Genomic DNA, 18,874 nt, shown 5'->3' with positions numbered 1-18,874 from the left:
GTAGAACTAAGAGGAATGTCAAGGACATTTAGGTCCCTATAACAGTTATAATTAGAGACAATTATTTTTGAGAGGGTATAATTTCAGACAATTTGGTCATCGGATAATTTTTTTTTTGAGCAATTGGATAATTTTTATTATATCTAAATTAGAAGATTTCATATTCTTCATCATTATTTCTTTACCATTTATTCATAATTTATTAATGAATCGAAATCATTTTTTTTTCTTCATAGTTTGTACTTAAACTTGATGAAAATTTCTCTATCACCTTGAAAACATGACATGAGTGAAAATTCTTCATATGCTTTTGCCCGTGATTGCAAATACAGTATAAAACTTAAAAGCATGATTGTTTGCAAATATGCACAAGAATCCGGATAGATATTTTTTGGGTGTTTCTATTTTAAACAATTTTTAAGTTGATTATGTGATTTTATTTTTCGAATGGTTTACAGTTTTCTATATTAATGAAAACCACCTGAGTATTTATTTAATATTTAATTTTGTTTCAGATGGACTAAAATTGTCTCTTATTTATTTATTTATTTATTTATTTATTTTGAGAGACGTGATTTGGTTATTTTGTTCTGGGCCAAATATGATCTAGTAATGTGTAATCCTAAATTTCTAATTGAATTTTGATGTCTGTTGCTCTAGAATGATTTGGTCTTTTTGTAAAAAAAATTCACGTGCGAAGATGGATCATATCTAGAGTTAGGAGTATATATATGCTACATAGACTTGAGGTTATTAGCTAGCTTATTCACTTGCGAAGTTGCGATGGATTAAAACGATATTTTCATTACAATGCCAAGTAAATAGATTATATTAATTGAGAACGTGGTATTTTAAGCACAAGAGATGTCAAAGAAACCAAGATGAAAAATGTCAAATTACAACGAACTACATGAAAGACAAATAAAAAGCAGGAAAAAGCGACGTCAAAGCAACCTCGTTACAAGGTGATTCTCAAACAAGTTAAAGGGTTAAACCACCACATATAATAGTTAAAAGCAAAATTAATGCGCTTCGCTTAGCTTTCAGCCACCAATAAGATTGTGGCTTAATTTTGTCAAGAAGTTGTTGTAACGATTCTTCTTTTTGACGAAAAGTTAGAACATTCCTTTCACCCCAAATCACTCACACACATGTTGTAATGATATACCGCATGTTTTGGGTGTATCATAACGAAACCAAACCAATTAGAGATACCAAGCCAAATTTTCTCAAAAAAATTGCAAGATCAGAATAAATGATCAATATCCTCCATTATGTCACACCCACTAAAATGCTAATACAACATAGTGCATTTAACAGACCATATAATCACTTAAGAGACTATTCAACCATCTTATTCACAAAAAAATATATAATAATAATAATAAACTATTCAACTATGGATTATTCTAGTTCGTTGATTATTTGTAAGAGACTATTCAACCATCTTATTCACAAAAAAAATATAATAATAATAATAAACTATTCAACTATGGATTATTCTAGTTCGTTGATTATTTGTATTCTAATTCATTTTTGTGAAGGACAAAAAATTGTATTGTTGTTTCAAAGAGGAAAAAAAGAATAAAAAGGGGAGAAAAAACACCAGCTAATGCCAAACAAAAACAACTTCTATATACCAACTTTTTAACATTTTTCAACAAATATTTTTTCATACGCACCGCGATCTTAAATCGAACCTTTAACCAAAAAGTTAAATAATCAAAGTATTTACTATTTTTTTTAGGGATAAAGTATTTACTATTTGTATCACACTATATTCTATACCCACGTTTTTTTATAAGTAGTTGTGGAAATAATGTCAATCAAGGGAAATTATTTCTTCAATTGAAACTTAACTGATTTGTTAATTTGTACGTTTAATTACCATAAAGTTAATGGTATAAAACGTAACAACCAAAGATGACTAAGGCCCCGTTTGTTACGGATTAAAATAAAAGTGATTTTGACATAAAATAATTTAGAGATTATATTTTAGAGATTTTATGAAAAATCAGAATCTATTTTGCGTTTGTTTACCGTAATAAAAATTACTTTTTTTAAACAAATAATCTAGTTTGTTTGGATACAACTATATAAAAGGAATTTTTTGTTACAAAATTAGCTCAATCTTTTAAACAATATTTTCTCTCTCCTCTAAAAAAAAATTATTTTTTGAGAAGCTGCTCTTAACAGCTTGTTATTTGAAGCTGTTTTTAGATTTTTTTTAGATTCTGATTTTTTTAAAAAGCTGTAACAAACGGATGCAAAACTTTTAAAAGTGATTATTTTTTTAAAATAAGTGATTTTTTTCTTAAAAAAGCTATAACAAACGGGCTCTAATTCATTCGTTTTAATTGACACTAGACCATTGACCCGTGCTAACGCACGAGTCATCCAAAAGAAAAATTATAGCGCAAATGTGAAAGTGATCATTTTACTTGAAACCAAAAAATAGTATAATTCAATTCATAAAATAAATTGTCAGAAACCTTTGTAATGCACCATATTAAACAATTTCCACGACATCAACCATGTTACGGTAACATAACATATAAATTTAATGACATAATTTATTGAAGAAAAGAAAATCCAACGTCCGTCGACATAAAAATAGTACCAAATTGCAATAACAACAATACTACCCGTGTTACCGCACGGGTCATATTGACGGCAAACAAAACATTCAAATATATAGAAATTAATGTGCTTTTAGTGCAATTACAATGATAATAATAAAAATACAAATAAAGATGAAGTACATGAAAAAGAAAACAATAGCATTTATTGATGATTTTTTTTCTTTTAGGGAATACATAGATTACATGACATGAAGGGGTATAATATAAAGATGATCATCTGATGTAGAAAACTTAGATGGATTGGCTATAAGGCTTTTTTTTTTTAAAAAAAAAAAAATCCATCAAAGATATCTTCTATAACAGAACTATATATCCAGCCAATTTGAAAATGATGTTACGACTTTTGATAAAGGATCTTAACATTGATATTACTACAATTCTTTATGATAAATGTTTTGATGCTAGTAGCTTTGGAATTTCTATTACCACCACTTAATTTCTTAATATTAGTTGATTTATTTTAAATAAAGGGTCGTCAATTTACTACTTTTGAATTAGTTGTTTCCAAGTTGAAGTTGAAGTTCGAATGGCATGCTAACGTTGGAATTAGTGGCATAAGGATTTCAAGTGTGTCTATAGAATTTTTGGTAGCAAACATTTACACATACAAATTGTCTTGAAGAAAAAATCGCAACAAAGTTAACAGAAAAAAGGTCATCACCGTAATTTACTTAACCATAATATCATGCCAAAAAGGCCATGATCCATGCATACCCAACTCAAGTTAACAAAACTACCAATACAGAAAGGGAAAAAAAAACACTAACAATGATCCATATTTGGTCCTTAAATACTCAGATTTCCAAAAAAAAAAAAAAACTAAAAGCATAAGCCATATATAGCACATTCATGTTTCATATAACATAATACAACTGAAAGTCAAATGAGTTCAAAAAAAAAAAAACAGAGAACAGAACATAAAATAAGAATTATCATCACAATTTTTTTTTTTTTGACAAAGAATTATCATCACAGCTAAAACTACTAATTCTTGCAAGAAAATTACTTGACATCTTCAATTTTCACACACAGCACTTTTGGCTCTCTGGTGGCGGATTCACCGTCTTCACCATGTTCCACAACATCCAATGAGTCCACATTGGGAGCAGTTCATATATACATATCCAGATCTAATCGCGGAAATGATATATACATGTTCAGACCATATCATTAACAAACGTGAAAAATGGAAACGCCAGATAATGGAAAAGTATATAGAAATAGTTGTAGAATAATAGTGAGAATCATTTAATTGGACATTATACCTTTCCAATGAGATATGCATCAATGTTTAAAAGAGAAGTCGCTGCTACTTGCAGCAAAAATTGACAGAATTCAATAATGCAACAACAGTTTAATACGCCAAACCACAACAGCCAAAATCTAAACCAAAAGTGCAAAGACTACTGATCGGCCACATGAATATCAATTATCAAGTGAGTCAGCTCCTGGCATGGCGGCGGAAAACAATAGACAAAAACAATAGACAAAAGTAAAATTATATCGCACAGTCGTTACTTAATATTAAAATGTCGTAACTTTAAAGACAACAATAATTACTGTTGTTAGTATTCCTCGTACATGAAAAGATAAAATTAAAATATATGTCAATGCAACCGTGATTACCGAACATTTCCTATAGATCATGTATAATGGCCTTTTATATAGAATATGCATATTATACATATTAGTTTTCTTTTTCAAATAGTGTTAACATGCATATTGGTTGTTCTCAAACAAATTGATAGGTTATCGAATATATGAATGTTAATATCTTTATATAATACAAAAGCATACATTATAACCAATAGTACACGTGGCGTCTTCATATTCTCCATCTCATTTAATGCTTTTCTATCAACCAATCAAAATGGATATTGAATAATTTATTTTTTATTAGCCAATCAAAATGGATCAATGACTCATTTATTTTTATGAGCCAATCAAAATTGATTATGACATGATTTTTTTCCCTATATATAGAGACAATTTGGTTTTCATTATTTTCATCTACATATCTTCCTCCCATAAAAAATCATTGTTTTCAACCCCAGTCTGTTTTCTTTTATTTGTTTTTTTGCTTATTTTTTATTTTTTGTTTAACATTTATTATTTGTATATTACTTTTTATTGTGATTTCTTATGTTGCTATTTTCTATTCATATTCTCTTTTAACATATATTCATATTTTCTATTTTTTATGAATCTCTATTCATGTTTCTATGTATATACAAAAAAAAATTGTTTTTATGGCTCCTTTGATTTATTTAAAACAGACAACAAGGCAAAACTAATATTTTATAATAAAAAAAAGATATTTGAGTGGACAAAGTTAATTAATTGACGAGCGTATAAATAAAAAACAAAAACAAGACCTTGCGTTAGTGTATAGTGTTTTTGATATTTTTTAGTTGGGTCATGTTAACTTGTGCCCTTAGGGAGCTTAAAATGGAAATTAAAAATAATTTTTATATTGAAAATATAACTTTTGGAACTTTTAAGGCATTAAATGCACAATTTCCAAGCAAAAACTTCCACATTTGTCTTCTTAACTTAGTAATAAAGCTATTTATGTGTATTTATATTCCTTCATCCTTATGAAATATTTAAATGAATTCATACAATTATTAAAAATAATATCCTTTTTTTATTTTGGTGGTGGCTAGGGTTCGGACCCCAAACCTTGCATATTTTATGCATTGTCCTACCAACTGAGCTAAGCTCACGTGGACTAAAAATAATATTCTTTTTTTTTGGTACAACTAAAAATAATATTCTAATTAAAGATTATTAAATTATTATATTTTTTTTTAAAAATATTAAAGTTTTATTCAACGCCGTCTTTGTATTCATTTTTTTTACGGAGCATTCATTCTATTGTTAAAACTTATAATCACAAATGGTTTAAAATCGACTGCATATTTAACTCTGTCCACAATATTCGTTCCATCCTTGACTTCTATGAAAAAACAATTCTTTAAAACACTTCTACAAACTTGAAAAATTAAAATTGAATGATTTTGAAATTGTAATCATAGTAATTTAAAAAAATAAATATGAAAATCAGGTATTTTGGCTCAAGTTGTTTATGAACTCCATCAAAATATTTTTGTGGAAAAACCCGTATTTTAGTTACTTCGCGGTTGAACTCTTCTCTTAGGAACCATAGGGTTAACAAAAAAATATATAAAGACACATAAATACCCATTATTATTATTTTAGGGAATAAATGCTCATTATCATTTTTCCTAAAAATAATCATAAAATATACAACAATATAATTTCCACTAAACGGTCTTTATTTTCTAAAAATAATGAAATTGAATATGTCATCATATTTTTACACCTATTCCTTTTTTAAAAAAATGATATTGCATAGGTTTGTACTACATACAAATTTGCTTCTATTTAATGGTGTTTTTTTTTTGTTCATGCTACTAACAAAGTTCGATTTTGTTATATGATAAAGGATCAAGTTGCACTAACTTACACAAGATAATAGATCAATTTGACTTATTAAAATTAAGGGACCAAACTGAGATTTTAAAATAAGTTTATGGGCAAAATTGATCAATTTTAAAGTTATGGGATTACATTGAACTTTTTTTTTTTTGAAGGAAGGGACTACATTGAACTTTGAAATTAGTTACAGGGCCAAAGTGACATTTAAGCCAAAGAAAAAAAAATTAACAAGATGGAAAAAACATATAATTATAGAAATAGTAATAACAACAACATTTAAAAGGAGAATTGAATGATATTATTAGTATTAATATCTGTTGTCATGTTTTTTTTTTTAAATATGGTAACATGTCTTTAATGTTTTTTTATAAGTTAATACTAAATTACTAATAGTAGCATTACAAAGGAAGGTAGACTCAATTGGTAAAGAAATGACTTAACTGTAAGGTAATTGATTTAACTTATGGTGCCTGCGTGAGGACTTCTTTAGTGAATGATTTACAAGTACCTCTCTAAATGCTCTTTGAACCATGAGATTTGTTCTGACCCTGATGATCTTCCGAAGCCTAACTCATCTAAGTATTTTATCATTTTTTTTAAATTGTAAATTTAAAAAAAAAAAATCTCAACTTTTTGATTCAAAATGAAAGCCTAAATTTTAGCATATTCTAAAACAAAAAAGATTAATCAAAAACATTTTTTAGGAAAGATTATTCAATAAAATGGAAAAATCATATAATTATAGAAATAATAATAACAAAGTTTTGAAGAAGAATCAAATGTTACCCAAAATTAAATTTGAGCAATAACCGATGATTTTTTAAATTCCAATTTTACTAATTTTCTACAAAGTCTGTATTTCAATTTTTTTTAAAGTATGTTGTGTCCTTTTAATAGCAAAATGCATGCAAATGTCTTTTAATAACAATTTTTTAATGCATTTATGTCTAATTTTATAAATAAAAATGTACATGGGTAACTCTTTAATGATCATTGCACTAACGATTTTTGAGGTATAATATTTAACGAAGTAAATAAAATAAAAAACAAAAATCACAATGAATTTATTTTTAATAAAAAAAATGTCGACGAATGTTAATTTTGTGAAAGGTATGAAATATGATTTCATCTATCTCCAATGATACTAGCAGTGTTCAAAATTTGGAACCTCTAAATCTAAAGTTTGTCTTTTTACTACTAGACTAAACCTTGAGAGTTGGAAAATCACAATTAACTAGACTAAATCCTGAGAGTTTATCATTATGCCGGGATTTCCGGTGGAGCCTACATTGGATTGGGTAATCATGTTAGGCCAATAGCAACCATGCAAGTTAATTTGACACTACATCTTCACGCAGAACCTTAAAGCCTAGACATATGGGTCATCTCATTTATATGTTGATCAAATTCTACTCTTTCTTCCAATATGTAGAACGTTGACTCACACTTCATACATTAACGTATTTTAATCAAGTGGGTGATTTTATGCATTCATAATTATATGACGTAGTCATAAAAAGTAAAATAGAGACACAAACATGTTCAAAAATGTGGGTTAGTGGTGATTTCATGGATGTAGGTTTATGTTCCTTTCATTCATGAGAAGTGATAAATGAAATTAGAAGCAAAATGAATACGAAAAAGGACATTGAATATGAGAGAAATGATAAGAGAAAAAGATATGTAATGTGTTTTCTGTCATGAGTTGGAACCTCTAAATCCAAAGTTTGTCTTTTTACCACTAGATTAAACTCTTAGAGTCGGAAAATCACAATGAAATAGAAAATGCATTTTTAATTCAAATTAATCATGATAAATAGCATATTCATTATACATGAACCATCTCTCATCTTGGTTTTTTACTGAAAAAATTTATTGGTTTAATTGTTCTTGATTATTGGAATTACACGATTAAACACATTTTTCAAAAGTTGTTGGAAATTTTATGAGTTTCTTGAAAGGGTTGAGAATTTCTCGATAATTAATTTACCAAAACATTAGACTCAATTAAAAACACACCACATCTTTTAAAAACATATAATTAACATGTATGTTGTCAACTTAGCATAACATAAAAGTGCTTTTCCAAGGTTAAATCCTACCTAAGACCAAAAATAAATTTTTTTTTTGAAATAATACAAGTTAAATGAAATAAATGGTATGAAAGAGAACAACATGGAAAAACGTAAATTTAATATTTTCCAGAAGAAGAATTACACTAAACCAAAAAAGCATCACATCATTTTAATTTTTTAATAAGCATGTATTTTATCAACTTAGCATAATACATCTGCATTTGTCGAATGTAAAATCCCATCAAATGCCAAAAGTAAATGAATTTGAAAAAAAAAAATTAAGGTTGAATAAAAATATAGCATTAAAGCGAATGACATCTAATAACTAAAATTTAAGATAAAAAAAATCAAACAAATGACATTTAAAAACTAACAAATCAGTTTATCATAATGTTAGATTGGATAATCGTGTTATGCCAATAGCAACCAAACAAGTTAGATTGACACTACGTCTTCACAAAAAAATCTTAAGACACTAGGTAAATGGGTCATCTCATTTCTATCTTGATCAAAATCTACTCTTTCATCCAATATATGTAGAATGTTAACTCACTCTTGAAAATGTTACCATATTTTAACCAACTGTGTGATTACATGTGTTCTTAATTATGTGACACAGTCATGGAAAGTAAAATAGAGACACAACATGTTAAAAAATTTGGGTTGATGATGATTCCGTGGATGTATGTTTATGTTCCTGTCTTTCACGAGAAGAGATAAAGAAAATTAGAAGAAACAAAATGAATACGAAAAAGGACATTGGATATGAGAGAAATGATAAGAGAAAAAAATATGCAGTGTGGTTTTGTCCATAAGAGAATAGTGTATAATACGAGTTGTCGTTAATTTTATAGATTTGTTGAAGGAATTGAGGAATCTTGAGTAATTATTTTACCAACAAATTAGACTTTATTAAAAAACTCAATATCATTTTAAAATGTTTAATAAGTATGTATTTTATAAACTCAACATAACACATCTGCATTTTTTCATTGTTACATCCCACCAAATACCAAAATTAAAGGAATTTAAAATAATAGAGGTTGAATAAAAATATAGCATGAAAATGAATTTTAACATAAGAGAAATGATAAGGGAAAAAAAATAAAGAGTGTGTGTTTTGTCTGTGAGAGTATACATAATATATTGAGTTGTTGGGGGACTACCGGGGATCCAAAAACTAACAAAAAAAATTCATCATAATTTTGGAACTACCGGGGAATCCTACACTGGGTATGATTCCCACAGTAGGCTAAAAACCACACGAGTGAGATTGATACCACATCCTTACAAAAAATCTTATAGTATCAAGTATATGAGTCTTTTTACTGATATTTTCTTCGAAATCTACTATTCCATCCAATATAGAACTTTAAGGAATTAGCTAGGTATATGGGTATATCATTTAAATGTTCTTTAAAATTTACTCTTGCGTTCATGCAAAACTTTAATTCACATTTGACTCATTAACATCTCTTCCTCAAGTATGAGACTCTTTGTATCTGTGATCTACCACCTTGAATCACTCCCGCTTTCCCCACAAAGTTGAATCGAATAGAGATGAACCACACAAATAAGAACGATACCACATTTTCACCCAATATTTTAAGGCACTAAGTGTGAATTTTTTCACTTATATGTTGTTCAACCTTCAATCTTCCACTCAATGTTAGACTATAACTTACATTTGATACATCACAACATTATCTCCCTCAAATATGAAGAAATTCTAGCCCGTGCTTGGCACGGGTATCCATACTAGTAACTATGATTTCAATAGGATGATTAATGAAAATCATTACAGACATATTGAAAAACACTTGAATAATGAATAAAATAAAAAGAAATCAAAATTTTTCATTGAGTTCAAACATATTGATCACTACAAACATTGGCAGAATGCTTTAATAAAATAGATAGCCTGATACTCGAAATAGAAACTTCTAAGCCAAAATTGACAACATAGTCGACTCAAAACTATACTTTTCCTTTAGTCTAGTAACAAAATAGATAGTCTGGATACTCGAAATAGAAATAGCTAAACCAAAATTCACAACATAGTCGACTCAAAAATACATTTCTTTAATTCTAGTAACGCCTCACAGTAAAACAAAGTATCATTTTTCCCAACAACAGGAGCACCGATCTTGATAGGAGAACTTTCTATAGAATTCTCGTGCCTCAATCATCCACTTCCACTGGTTATATGGTCTTGATCCAAAAATAAGTATGCAATCCCACACCTGTTGCCATAATCATCAACCAAGACTACTGCAGTAGCTTTCTTGTCCAAGATTGATTGACAAAATCCCTCAGATGCCAACATCTTCAAAAATAAATGAGATAGTGAGTATATGCATCGTATGCACCAAAATATTTATATATTTGTTTATAAATTAACTCACCAAAAATCCAAAGATAACATCATATGTGGTTTCTTCTCATAGTAAAATTGGAAATTAGTAACATCATGTTGAAATGGAGTAGGAATAACAGGATACAAATAGACAGGAGTAGCAGTTTTTTCAATGGAAAATTTCATAGCAAGAACAAACTTTGGATAAGTTATAAACTCACTAAACATATCTTTGATATTGATACCCAATTTTCCAAAACTATTGAACACTATGGTCACCCAAGCACCGAGATCAATGTTATAGAAATCACGAAGAGCATGTCATCCTTTTATCAAAAAAAATCATACCATTGATCATTTTCACATAACCCTGAAATAAAACGAAAGCATTAAACAGATTCAGCCATATTACTTCATACTCGAAGGAAGAAAAATATAAATGCATACTTACATAATGAGCATCAAACTTCATGCAATATGTCCTATATTTAACTCGCGGTTCATTGATAATCTTATGCAATCCAGTAACAGGCTGCAGATCTAAAGGATCTATTAAAAGAACAAAAGTAAATATTCAGTTAATCTGTCAAGAAAATAGAAGCCAAACCCAAGTTTCGATACATTTATAAAGGAATGCCGTGGTATACCAGTCAAGTTAGGCAAGTAGAGTTTGGGTGTTATTATTATAAGCCATGGCTGAATGGTTGAGATGTGGGCAGTGCACAACCAAGCTGTCGATTGTGTGACTGGCATTGAGCTCAAGTTCATCTCCTTGGAATTGAAACATACATTTAAAAAATATCTGCCTTGGAATAGGAAAAAACCAAGTCATGTCAGCCAAGCCTAAACAATATTTTTGAAATTCCAAATTATATATGCCAATTATAGAATATTTGGATATCCTAAACAATGTTATTTTCATTCAGTTAACATGGAAAACAGATTCAGCCTCTCACTCGACTGTTGTCTGCCATGATGAAATTCGGTATGTGCGACATTTCCAACATTGAAGATTGCACTCTCAACCTTGAATACAATAGCCAAGCCTTTTCTTCCTTCTTCAGGTGAATGAGATTCACATATTCTATAGATAGTGGAAGAAAAAACGGAATACCATCAAAGAATCTCAATCAGAAATAAGTACAGTAATAATTAAACAACAAAATTTTGCGTAATATGGTAAGTGTGCAACCTCTATATGTCAAACCTTTGGAATTAGAAATTCAACAAATGATGGTCCCAGACTATATTTCTCTCGCTGCCTCTCCTGTCATCTATCTGAAAAAATTTGAGGAAAGGTTTAAAGAAGATTCAAAGCAAAGGACATAAGCTGAAACTTTGCAGCTAAGAAAGGAAGTTCAGAAATCAGACATATTAATGGGGAAAGTATGAGAAAAGAAAAAGCACTTTGTTGCACCGTAACATCTCTCTTCAATCCCTAATTGGAGACACCACAAACAAATTCAAATAATGATTCACATAAGAAAAGGTACATCAAAATCAGAGATTTGGTTTGCATAAAATCACTCAAATTTTAAGAACAATTCCAGACATATAAACTACTTGTTGAAAACAAATAAACAAATTAGGAGAGATCACAAAAAATAAGAAAAAAAACTTACACTAAGAACTCTAGAAACAATTGATAAAATTGGATGCTTGAACTTCTTTTCAGAAATTGTTTCATCAATTGGTTTTCTCATAAAACAGGTTTTTTTATCCAACACTAATCAACTTTCAAGTTAATTTCAAGGTTCTTTTAATTTATAGAACCAAATAGTTACATTTAATACTAAAATGCTATCAAACCATTGCAGGAAGAAAAAGAAAAAGAAAAGACAGGAACTATACCAATTTAAGCACTTAACCTTATTTTCTTAACATGCAACATCATCAGTTTGTGTTCCTCAATTCCTTTTTTCATAACCTTCAAATTTGATTACATCCCTTCATAAAGAAAAACTGAAATAAGCAACTTGAATATAGTCATTCATTGAAATTATAATTAGAAAACGAAAAAAAAAAAACATTAACCCGAATAGCCATTCATTGACTCCTTCAAATATTTAACTTGCAATTATATTTGATTCGTCATGACATATGTTTTTTTAGGGATTGTCATGACATATTTATTGCTTAATTCAACTCTATTCTTGAAAAATAACAATAAGCATTATTCTATACTGTATAAGTTCCCAGTGTACAATGAGCTTTGCCTAAGATGAGGCTTATTGTTAATGAGAAAGCTCATATTAGACAGAGTATTGAGAAAGTTAAACTAATAATCTTTCAATAGTTTCTATTAAGAGACTTTTCAAAGAGCAAAGGTGAAGACAATATATAACAAAAAAATGAAAATTTAATCAATATCTGAATTGAAGACGCATTTGTGACTGCAATGAATTCAAGTATTGATTTGCTTCATCTAACATTCAAGCACAATCAAAAGAAATATAATGAATTTCAAGCCTAGATACACAACTATATGTACGTTATTTGGGAAGAATGACCATCCCAAAAAAAGGCGGAAAAAAAGAAAAGAAAGTAAATTACAACATTTTATGCAACTTGTACCACTCTTTCAAGCCTAGATACACAACTACATGTACAATATTATAAAAGAATGACCTACTAACATGAATTTCCTCCTGGATTTGGCAATTTTTCTGCAAGATAAAGAAATGAGATAATTGGAATCTATAGCTACTCAGAAACTGAAAATTTCAATTGAGAAGAAACCAAAAAGTCATGCATTCACAAATTATGCAAAGATGAAGATTAATTGATTCACATGAGAATAATGAATAAGATTGAATGAGAAGATGCATGATTATTCCGAGTGAGAAGAAAAAATTAATTTGAGAAGGAATGATGCCTTTTGGTTTAGTGACGATGAGAATTGGAGTTTTGTCTTTGAGTAGTGGGAGCATTGATGGAAATTACACAACAAATAGAGTCTTAAACCTTTTTCTCAAATTACAACCTCAAATCATAATCCAAGACTCGTGGTTTTTCTTATTTGAACCATATTTGCAGAACCTATAAAGTGTAGATAGAAACAATCTTATTATCATTATTACAGAATAAAATGAAATTAAAAGTAAGAAGAGAATGAGATAAAAAAAAAGTGAGTTTGATGTTCCCAATCACTTTGGGAACATGCTCTTCAAAAGAGAGAGAGAGATGAGCCTCTTACATTCCTTGAAAGGATGGCAGCGACAACACCATTCATCCTTCGTCTATGAAATCCTCTTCGTGAATCTAACTGAAATCCTCTCCTCTTGGTTCATTTTTCTACTTCGTTTCATCACAACAATGCTATAATGATGGGTGCAATTAAATTTATCTAAAAAAGATTAACAAAAAGTGATAATACATTAATACTTTCTGCAATCAAATTTGAATATTTTCACCCAAAAATTGCTAAAAACTCATATTACATTATCAATATAATGATACAGAAAATTACTATCTCATCATAATAAAGTCGATTTGGAAATTGAAAACTAAAAATGCTGAAAACGAAAATCAATTACTGAACTTTTAACCTTTCAATTCATATTGCATTGTACCAAAAAAAAAAAGTGAATCTTCACACACAAAATAAACCCAAACTTACTAAAATTTATACACTATTGATCTAATCCTACATATAAATTCACTATAACATTGGGAAATTGAAAAGAATGAAAACTAAAAAATCAATCAAAACAACAAATTACTTTCATTTGTAATTTTTTAAACCAATTTTTAGAAGAAAAATTAAAGACGTAACTAAATACTTTTTGAACAGCAAATTTTATTAAGAAACCAGTCTCACAAGGAATGAAAGATGAGCACAACCGAAGAAATAATTACAACAGAAAAACATGGCACTGCTGCTAGGCCAAAACATAATCGCCCATAAACCAAAACAGCCAAAACCCCATAACAGCTGCAACAGCGACAAAAAAAAAAGCCAGAAAAAAACTACCCGAACAAAGGCAAAGCACATCACCTGGAGCCTCCAAAAACAAACCAAAGCACCACACGAACAAAAACAAACAAACCAATTGCAAAGGTATTGTGAAATAGTGAATTTAGGTACCTTGGCGAAACCTTCGGCGTTACAGATTTGAGTACCAAAGAAGACGGTGACTAAAAACCCTATTGATTAGATAAACCATAATTGAAAATTCAATCGCTTTTTAACATCAATATAATTAAAACCTAAAGAGTAATAACAATTTGTAATCAGAAAAGTGAATAAGGAAAAGGTACCTGAAGCTTTTGCAGTGCAATTGGTTGAGAAACACCGGTGATGCTGATGTATGTGTCAATCGTCTCTTGATTAGGTGCCGCCATGGAAATCAAAATTGCAATCGAATAAAAAAAGAGGTCAGGGCATTTTTGTGAGCAACAAAACAGGTCAGGGCGTTTTTCTTTCTTCTTCTTATGTTTATCTCTTAATTAATTAGGTCAGGGGTAAAAGAGGAATTTTATTCATTAGGGTTTAGGAATAATTAGGGCAAAAATGTTGGCATGGGTTAACTTTTATATATAGATAGATTATTATTACAATAATGCTATTGATTGTAAAAACTTGGCTGCAACGGGATTAACATACTGAATTATATATACGAGTGGCCATGTCCAGCAAAGGGGGATAAGAAATGACTACTCTTCCTTGTTCTTCTATAATTATGAGCATTGTTTGTGAAGTTCCAACGTGTTGGCTTCAAGTGCACGAGTTCAAACACGTAGTTGCAGTGGCGGAGCCAGACAAAAAAATTTGGGGTGGCCGCCATCAAAATAAACTAAAATATATAAATCATATTGCATATAACACATTTAAGTTGTAATAAACCAAAAATCAATCATTTAAAATTTAAACTACATAATATATAAAGTCGATCATTAAATACTTAAAGAGACACTTTACGCTTTCCGAGTGACTTGAAATCATCAATAATTGACTCGAAACTAATACATGCACTAATTTCCCTTTCAATATAAACTGACATGCTATCGGCTAGAAACTCAGGTTCCATCTTGTTTCTCAATTTAACAATATGTAATGAACAAGAATGATTAAAATTAGCAAAGGAGACAAAGTTAAGTGTACTAGACAAGAAAAATTGGTATATTAAAGTATCATTTACAATTCTGCCAAATTAATTATGCAAATTCTAGGGTATAAAAAATTTATTTTTTTTAAGATGCGGTGGCCAAGGCTCCCCCTTGCCACCCCCTGGTTCCACCAGTGCGTAGTTGTGTAAACTTTGGGGAGCAAAACCAGATATTGGGTTGCACCGGAGGTCCACCAGAAATTTGCTTTCAGGGCAGTGATTTTTGTCACGGCACAACAACTCTCTTCTATCTTTTCTAACTCTCTCATTTCTAGTTTACTCTTAATATTTATGTTTTAATAAACTTGCAAGGTAATAAATTTTGTTGCATAGTATACTAGAAATTTCTTGGAGGCCGATGATGTATTGTTGATGTTTTATATGGTCATATATAAATTATGTTTAATTTTATGTTACATGCATGTGGGGGTAAAGACTCATCAAAAAGAAAATTATGAGTAGAAAAGTCATTCTCTAATCCTAAATTACTTAAATGTGGGGGTTATGAGAAGAAGAACAAAAACAAATTTGTGGATCATGTTTATTCTACTTTTATTCTTGTTATTTTTGATTGTGCGCAAAGTTTTGAAACAAGGGAAAGTAGAAGGATTAGAAGAAGGAAAACTTAAATCTTGTGGACATAGAATGTATAATTTTCCTCTTTTAGAAGAAGTATAAGATGTTGATAAATTATGAATAAAAAGCTATGCTTAAGATTATTTCACTATCCATGAGTATGTTTGGGTTAACCTTTTTTTTTTTTAAGGAAAGAGTTAACCAATGCTATTTTATTATAAAAATAAGGCATTAGAAGTGAACTAAATTCCATGGTAAATATGGTTTAAAATTAGCGAATATGCCTTAAGGTAGCAATCTCATGAATAGAAAGTGGAATTCTAAAAGATAGACTCTCAATTCGTGTGTGAGATAATTGATTGTTTTATGGGTTTTATGAATTATATTATACATAATTGCATGTCGTATAATGAATAGATGAAGTGTGTGAATTCATAATTTCAATGGTGATCATTTAAATGATCAATTATTTTTTTCTAATCTATTCATATGATGTTGTTGGTTGGATATCATGTTCTTCTAATAGTTGATCTTAGAAGGATTGAATAGTGTAAATTGGATCTCAAATAAAAAACAAGGTAGGTTCCATTGCAAAGTACTTATTTATCTCATGATGATGTGACATCTCTTGGAAATAAATAAGCAAACTAGCATAGTCATATTTACTAATGGAATCAAAATTCTCAGCTCTTGAATTTGCAGGTCAAGAAGCATAATAGTTGAAAGACTTGGTGTGAATGAGATACATCTGTTGAGGAGATCCACACCTTCTAAATATTTTGTGATCACAAGCTATAAGCAATGTGACTAATAATAGTGTCTATGAGAGACGACACAAATCCTTTTGTGAAAAGAACTAAAAATAATGTTATCTCACCATTTGAGAAGTGAGAAAAGAAATAAAAAAAAAATTAAGATCCTTATGTGAAAGGATTAACCAGGAAAGTTGTTCTGGATACGTCGAGGGGGATGAATTTAAAGCCTTGAGTGGAGGAAAATATGGTGGATACCCAATTTGTGGTCAAACAAAGCCATATGAATACTCCTATATGCACTACATTTTTCATCCCTATGGCGTGTGGTAGTGCTTAATGTGAGGTTGAGCTTTTAGCTCTTAAATGAGTTCATAGCCCTAATTTTTGGGTGGTCCTTATGAGACGGACTTGATGAACTCGCCGCTTGTTAAATTTGAGGATGAACATTTTTATATGTTCTTAATAAATTCATAGTCTTTTATGGTGGTGCTTTAGAGACGCACTTGATGAATTTACCTACTTGAGTGTGAAGGCTTAGACCACCTTCTATGAAAGACATGGGCAATCTTTCTAGAGCACTCATGAGCGACCCAAGGTGATAAAAGGTCTTAATATTGATGGAAATAATTATCGCGGAGCTATCACAATTTTAAAGGTAAAAGTGTGTTGTGGGGGTCTCATCTAAAATCTATTAAATTCAAGAGAAATTTCACTTTATAGATTTATGGTGTTGCCTCACTTCACTACGTGTTAATTCAATCCTTGTGACATTAACACTTAAGCATGATAAAATCTTTCCTTGCCCAGAATTTGTCTCTCTCTCTTGACCATACTTTGCTGGATTTGTAGCTTCTTTTCCTTGCTTGCCATTAGTGGGGGATTGTGGAAATAATGTCAATCAAGGGAAATTATTTCTTCAATTGAAACTTAACTGATTGGTTAATTTGTACGTTTAATTACCATAAAGTTAATGGTATAAAACGTAACAACCAAAGATGACTAATTCATTTGTTTTAATTGACATTATTATTACAATAATGCTATTGATTGTAAAGACTTGGCTGCAACGGGATTAACATACTGAATTACATATACGAGTGGCCATGTCCAGCAAAGGGGGATAAGAAATGACTACTCTTCCTTGTTCTTCTATAATTATGAGCATTGTTTGTGAAGCTCCAACGTGTTGGCCTCAAGTGCACGAGTTCAAACACGTAGTTGTGTAAACCTTGGGGAGCAAAACCGGATATTAGGTTGCACCGGAGGTCCACCGGAAATTTGCTTTCAGGGCAGTGATTTTTGTCACGGCACAACAACTCTCTTCTATCTTTTTTAACTCTCTCATTTCTAGTTTACTCTTAATATTTTCAACAGTAGTTACTTTTAAATTTTATGTATTTCAAATTTTAATATATCTCTTTGGAATTTATCGTATCCCATTTTCTGGTTTTTTTGGACCAAATGTCTTACTAAAATGATATCTTTTTATCTCATTAAGGCATAAAAAAACCAAATATGTCGTTTTCTCTCTATTTTGGAAGTATGGCCGGCAGATCTACCTAATCTATGAATACTAAAATGAATTTTGGTTTCAACGTTACCCATTTCTTAGTGGCTTATAACTGGTAGCAATTGATTATATGGGATTGAAAAACCAATGTAAAACTAAAACACTAATATTGATCCTAATACATAAAGTTAATTTGACAAAGATACTTATATGACAAGGTCATGAGAAATTTTTGGCAATGATGGTAGAGAAGGTCCTTGCTATTTAGTGTACATGACAGACCGACATGGTCTAATTAAACAAGGGTACACATTAGCCAGCTCAATTGCTTTGGCATGAGTGCCTAATTAGGAGACAACAGTGATTAATTTAGTGAAGTTTTTCAAATTT

At 29.8% G+C, this 18,874-nt stretch overlaps 2 long non-coding RNA genes across 5 annotated transcripts; both read right to left on the bottom strand.

Moving 5' to 3' along the window:
• Positions 1 to 10,145: 10,145 nt before the first annotated feature.
• LOC146902183 (uncharacterized) lies at positions 10,146 to 12,485 on the bottom strand. 4 transcript variants are annotated; one of them, XR_015021950.1, is made up of 5 exons: positions 12,404 to 12,485; positions 11,183 to 11,813; positions 10,987 to 11,084; positions 10,585 to 10,905; positions 10,146 to 10,505 (listed from the first exon to the last, which is right to left on the bottom strand). It is a non-coding gene; the product is annotated as an uncharacterized LOC146902183 (long non-coding RNA). The 4 variants fall into 4 exon arrangements; XR_015021947.1 differs by lacking the exon at positions 12,404 to 12,485 and having other exon boundaries at positions 11,183 to 11,341; positions 11,492 to 12,394; XR_015021946.1 differs by lacking the exon at positions 12,404 to 12,485 and having other exon boundaries at positions 11,183 to 12,394.
• A 925-nt stretch (positions 12,486 to 13,410) lies between these two features.
• LOC146902182 (uncharacterized) lies at positions 13,411 to 15,064 on the bottom strand. Its single transcript, XR_015021951.1, has 4 exons — positions 14,796 to 15,064; positions 14,623 to 14,681; positions 13,732 to 13,881; positions 13,411 to 13,574 (listed from the first exon to the last, which is right to left on the bottom strand). It is a non-coding gene; the product is annotated as an uncharacterized LOC146902182 (long non-coding RNA).
• Between the last annotated feature and the right edge of the window lie 3,810 nt (positions 15,065 to 18,874).

Source organism: Medicago sativa, chromosome 8 (genome assembly GCF_051527215.1).
Source record: "Medicago sativa cultivar Bolivia chromosome 8, Bolivia_mono, whole genome shotgun sequence".
Lineage (NCBI taxonomy): Eukaryota > Viridiplantae > Streptophyta > Magnoliopsida > Fabales > Fabaceae > Medicago > Medicago sativa.
Note: the sequence above shows the minus strand (reverse complement) of the source record. Positions and strands in the feature narration are given on the sequence as shown.